This window comes from Phasianus colchicus, chromosome 2 (assembly GCF_987193195.1).
Source record: "Phasianus colchicus chromosome 2, bPhaCol1.hap1.1, whole genome shotgun sequence".
NCBI lineage: Eukaryota > Metazoa > Chordata > Aves > Galliformes > Phasianidae > Phasianus > Phasianus colchicus.
In genome coordinates this window covers 26,371,921-26,377,920 of record NC_143437.1, presented here as the reverse complement: position 1 = coordinate 26,377,920, position 6,000 = coordinate 26,371,921, and positions in this window count along the sequence as shown.

Genomic DNA, 6,000 nt, shown 5'->3' with positions numbered 1-6,000 from the left:
ATAGGAGACCAGTGCCAGGGGTCTTGTAATCCCCTCCTGAGCCAGGACTAAGAGATTGAGCAGTCTCAAGAAGAGGAAAGGAGAGGTAGCAGAGTTCTGACCTTACTACAGAAGTTGTGGGGAAAAGCAGATGGAAAGGTCCTCTAATGAGCTCTGTTTGTTTCCTGGGTGTCCTGGAGTATTTACAGTGTATTTACAGGACTTGGAGTAATTGTATTTGAAACTTCTAGATCTCAAAGTCATATGTTGGAAGAATCACCTGTGTTGATTCACTCCTGTTAAACTGCTAATAGGAGTCTTAATCTGGTCAGCTCTTTATTTTAGTGACGTATAGTACTATCACAGAACAAGCTCATAATAATGTGGTTTTTCATTGTAATTGTGGGGACAATACGGATTTCTTAATTTAGGGATAAGTTTACAAGGCCAATTCATCTGTCTTTTTACACTGTGAATCTCAAACACATTTCTTATTGTCAAAGAACTGCAGAGGACTGATCAGTAGTCACAACAGCTACCGACAAAGCCACAAGCATTTAGAGTAATTTTTTTTCCTGTTTACATAGATTACTTTTAAAAAGATTTCAAAGAGTCAATTAGTGTTTGGTCATTGGGCATCTGTGATAGAAGATGACTAAGTGAATCAGTAGTTCCTTTCACTTATAATCACTCATTGTGAGCACTGGATAGCAGTTGCACAAAAGTGTATGGCTACTTCTATTGAACAAGAAAACTAGCTTTCAAAGCAAACTGAGGGACAAATTGGGCTGCTCAGAACACCCATTAGCTTCCTGATCAAATCTCTCTTTGATATCCAAAGAAGTACATTCCAGCAGCACATGCTATCGACTGCAATACCATGAAAACTGGCCGGCTCACATGCAGGATTGCAATTTTGGTAAATCTGTTTCCTTTAAAATACTTTTTGCAGTGAGGAGAGAAAGGGTTGCAGAGAAGAAAAGGCGAGTGAGGTAGTAAAACAAGGCAGAATGCCAACGTTTTCTTTCAGTCAGTGTTTGTACCTATTAAAACATTTTGCCAAATCAAGGAGAAGAATCACTTCACTGTTTCTGGAGTCTGATGCAACCCTTTTCACTCACTCTGAGACTGCAGTTAGCTGGTATCATTTTGCAGGCTGGGAGAGCTGTGATTTACAGTCTGGGGGATATGAATTCAGCAATTGGATCACAAGTTTTTGGAACTTTCAAAGCACAACATTGGACATTTGTTCATTCAGGATGCGTTTTGGCAGATGGTGGTAGCCAAGGAAATTCATCCAGTCTTCTACCTCTATTAACTGTTGGCTGGTGGGTAACTAGTGCTCTGTGTTTATATACAGTTGGTAGTATTATCATTGTTCTGGGCTCCTGTAATGAAACGATTTCTTCGCTTCTCCTGCTGTGAATGACAGTGAATGAATTGTATTATTGTAGCCAAAGTCACAGCAGGCACTGGGTCAATGGGTAAAACTGTCCAGTGTAGGAGGGAATATCATCCAACAGCTCAAACTCCAGCTGTTGTTGTGAACTGGAGGGAAAAAAAAAATAGAAAGTTGGGGGAAGAGACAAAATTAGTCTGAAAGAAAAAGAAATTAATAACATCAATGGGAAAATAGCCATAAATGGACCAAACCCAAAGCAGCATATACACAAGACAGTCCAAGGGAATGCTTCTAATAGTAACTTTTGAATTTTCATGTTGAGGAGAAAGCAAATAGATAATAGTTTTGCAAGAATATTTGAGGTACTGAACTTCATGCTGAGTATTCACTCCAGTGAATTTAAGAGTTCTCCTTCCTCTCAAGACTTGAAGCTGCCATGCACCTCACAGGCCAACCTCTTAATTCTCTGACATTAAAAGAATGGCTCCAACCTTACATCTTGCTAGCCAAGGCTGTAGCTGAGCTGTGAGCTGGTAGCTTGAAAAAGGCTGGAAAATCTCCATCCCATTCCATGGAAAGCATAGAAAGAAAGACAAGTTTCAGCAAAGCACCTGGTAGTCCAACAGGTATTTGGTAAAATACTAAGCACGCTTCTTTGAAAATTATGTGTACTAACTGGTAACCTACTGAGTCTGCATAGAGGCTCTCAGGTCACCAAAGAATGCCTGTTTGTAAAAATCAAAACCAAACAAAAACATAACTAACATGAACATCCCCTAAAATGGCACAGTTTTGTCAGCCCTATTATTTACTACTTTCTATATACTGTATATGGTAAGCGTGGAAAGAATGTGTACCTATGTTCACACAGTAGCTGCCATAGCTCTGTATTCTGGCTGAAGCATGAAGGCTACGTGGAGAATGGCAGTACATCATACCCAGCTGGGTGATGTTTTTGATGTCTGAGTGGGAAGAGTGGCTGCTATTCAACCCTGGAGGTGATATAAGCCTCTTGTGTAAGGACAAGATATTCTTGACTGGGATCACTGGCAACTCTTCCCTCACCTCCACACAGTGAGCCTCATTAACATTTGTATTTTATCTTAATTCTCTATCAAATATGTTTGCTGAGAAATATGGGCTTTCTTCTTGAGTATTCTTTTATAAAATCCACCTTTCAAGAACTTAGTTTTATGTCTCATTTGAATCACTGCATTTGAATAACTACACACGAACTATTACCATTTCAGTAACTGCATCTTTGAAATCAGAACACCAGCACAAGACCAGCAAGGGTTCCAACACAGTGCAACACCCCACTGATTGACCAACTTAGTTTCCTGCAGCACAGGATTGCCCTTTATTTATTTCTCATCTTTGCAATCATAGAATCACTCAGGTTGGAAAAGACCTTAAAGATTATCAAGTCCAACCATGACCTAACCATACTACCCTAACAACCCACTGCTAAATCATGTCTCTGAGCAGTGAGCAATGACCAGAACTGGTGTCCCCTCAGTCTATTTAGATAAGAAGGGGTAAGGTTACCTCCCACTGCTCCAGACTTTCAACTTTCTACCTGCTGTTCCACAACCTCACCACTTGCTTTTAGTAGTCCTGCATGCAGACAACCTTTTGAGGAACTAATTGAGCATCCTAAAATGAAAGAAAATTGACACAGACATGAAGTTAGCAGTTTTCTATCAGGTCTGCAAGCGGGATTGTTTCAAAAGAGGTCAGGCAATTGCCAAAGCCTGCACAAAGCAAGCAGTGCAAACAGGAAACTCTGAGAGGCAGGAAGGGAGACTGCCTTCTTCATGCACTAGAGTGTGCTTAATCATCTCCACATATCGTGAGAGTGGATGCTGACCTACAGCATTTCCCATAAGAGCACTTCAGGGAACAGATAAAGGCAGAGGAGGAATGGAGCATAGCACCTAGTACACTTGAATCCTAGCTCATAGTGCCTGCAAAGTTGGGATCATGTGGCTGAGAGCAGAAGATGAGCAGGATCACCCCTTTCAGCCACCAAGAGCTGACAAGCTGGTTTAGCTATTTCAACATGATACATTTAAGACCTTCCAGAATCAAAGAAAAATGAAAGAAATGGTTTTGCAAAGAACTACTTTTGTCAGTTTGTTCTACTAGTAATATTATGATAGCTTTCTTTTCCAAACAATGAGCAAATATGAAGTAGAAGTTAGAATATCAATAAATTGTCTTCTGACTACATACAATATTTGCTCTAAAATAATGTTTTAGATTGAAGTTGCATAGTTATTTAGTAGATCACTGATTTGTTTTATTGAATTGTTTTGTGTGTCCCTGTGGTGCAGGCCCACAATGGCAGTGAGGTAACAGCTGTCGACTGACATTGTAATTCTTTACCTTATGCTCTCCCAACCTTCTGTTAATGTTTCCATTATGACAAATCATACATATTTTCCTAGAATAAGGATATACATAACACCAATAGTAACAGTTCCTTCTATTTCATGTTAAAACAATACTCTGCTTTTTTTCTTTTTTTTTCTGGGGGTAGATCCAGCACTTTGCCTACCCCAGATTTTTAACACACAGGTAATAAAATTTGGATTTCCTGCTTTGTTTCAAGTACATTCTATTCTATTGCTGGATCTAAAAATTATGCCCTTCTCTTAAAGGCCAGTGAGCATTATAAAATTCAAATGCTAATCCTAATGGAACAGACTAAGGGATGTATTCTTTATGAGCATGAAAACCTTTGAGATTTTATTTAGATGCTCCTCCAGCGTAAGTCAACACTGTGATTTAAAATAGTGCACAGATGAGCTGGGTTAGCTTTAAAGCAACTAGCTCTTTACTCCTGGTGATGTAATCAGCAGCCATCTCAGTTCTCTGCTGACCTCCGTTCCCACAGGTGACAGATAAATATTTGAACAAGAGATTGCACAGATGAGGTACTGGTATCCATGCTAGTTATTTTAAAAGCAGCTTGGGCATAACTTGGAGCAAACCTTCAAGGCATAGATATCCATTTTGCATTCCTTTTGTTCACTTCTACGTATAGCTTCTATCCAAGATCCATGTTTCCTCCTCCGATCACCTTTCAGCCCTTTCCTCAGCACTCAATGAAATCCTCTCCCAGTCCAAGGACAATTTTCCTTTTGGACTGCTGCTGCATTTTCTCTCTTTCACTTTCTCACCAACTTTTTCCTCATTTTTTCTGCTATCCTTAAAATAACCTCCCTGTCCTTCCACTTAGTTCTTTGAATGCCTCCAATGACTTCCCGTTTCATGTCAGAGCAAGCTGAAATTGCGTGTCCACTTACTCCTGGCCCTGCACAGCTGCTATCTGAGAATGCCTGATAGCATGTTAACGAGGTGCTCATGCATCATGGCCATGTGTGGTTTACATATTTCCACTGGCAGCTCAGAAGGGGTGTGTGTTTTCCCAGATGTTTGGCAGGAGGTGGCCTCAGCAGTTTCCTCACGCTCAGCAGTGCATCTCAAGGTCTTGCATTCTTCCACTTCCAGATTCTTTTACTGAGGAAACCATGTTCACTACTAAGTATTATTTTACCTTAGTTATGTATAGTTTCCAACAGAATTCCTGGAATCTGATGTTTACAGGCAGGGTCAGAGGTTATAGAAATACTTTCAATTTGCCTAAGAGTAATATACCAGCAGTTTTTTGCCAACGCGTAATGTCTAATCTGTGTGACAACTACTTTTTATTGGTGTTGATAACCTCACTGGCTCTGAAATCAGCTTGTTCTGCTGTGTGGCTGGTTCAAATTATTTCTAGGCAGCTCAGTAAATGAAAATTAATACTCCCCGCTCCTCTTCATACTCCAGACTCTTCTCCCAGTGTGAGCAAGAATACTAAGAAGAACAGAAACATTGGTATAGCTCTCATATTTGAACTCTCCCAGCTGGAGATCTCTGTCAGTATATCAACCAAATACATGGTGGCAGCATTATTATCCACTACAAAATGTTCCTGCAGCATGTTACATTTATTCCTGTGAAAGCAAATGGAAAAAAAAAAAGAAAAAAGGACAGTGTTACTGAGATGAGCACCATGACAGGGGTGTTTGAGGGATGGCACACTTTCCTGTTCTTTGGGAAAGCAGCATGGTAAACTGTAAGAAGACTTCATAACAACATAATTTGAGATCTAAGAGGTTCAGCTTTTGTCTCTTAGAGAAAATCAAGAAGTGCAGTTGCAGTGCACTAGCATGTGAGGAGTGAGCACAACGTTTAATCAAAGAACAAATGTATCCACATTATCCCAGCAGGTAAAGTTTAAAGGTCTTTAGTTCACTTCTGAAACAGGACAGTGTTCATCTCCACCCTAACACAAACATTTACCTAAGTGACATTTGCATAATCTTTGTGGCCCTCATCTGTCCACCTTAATCAACCACACTGTTATTAGGAAAAATACGCCTCAATGTGCCTGATGTCTTTACATACTTCTCCTTGCTCATTAACCAAAAATAAACACAAACTGTTCTTTTTTTGATGTATCACAGACTTTGAGTGAATAGCTTTCCTGGAACACAAAAGTTCTCAAACTTTGCCTGGGTGTGACCATGTTTCAGTTACAAGCTTAGCTCATAGATGCATCTTCTCCC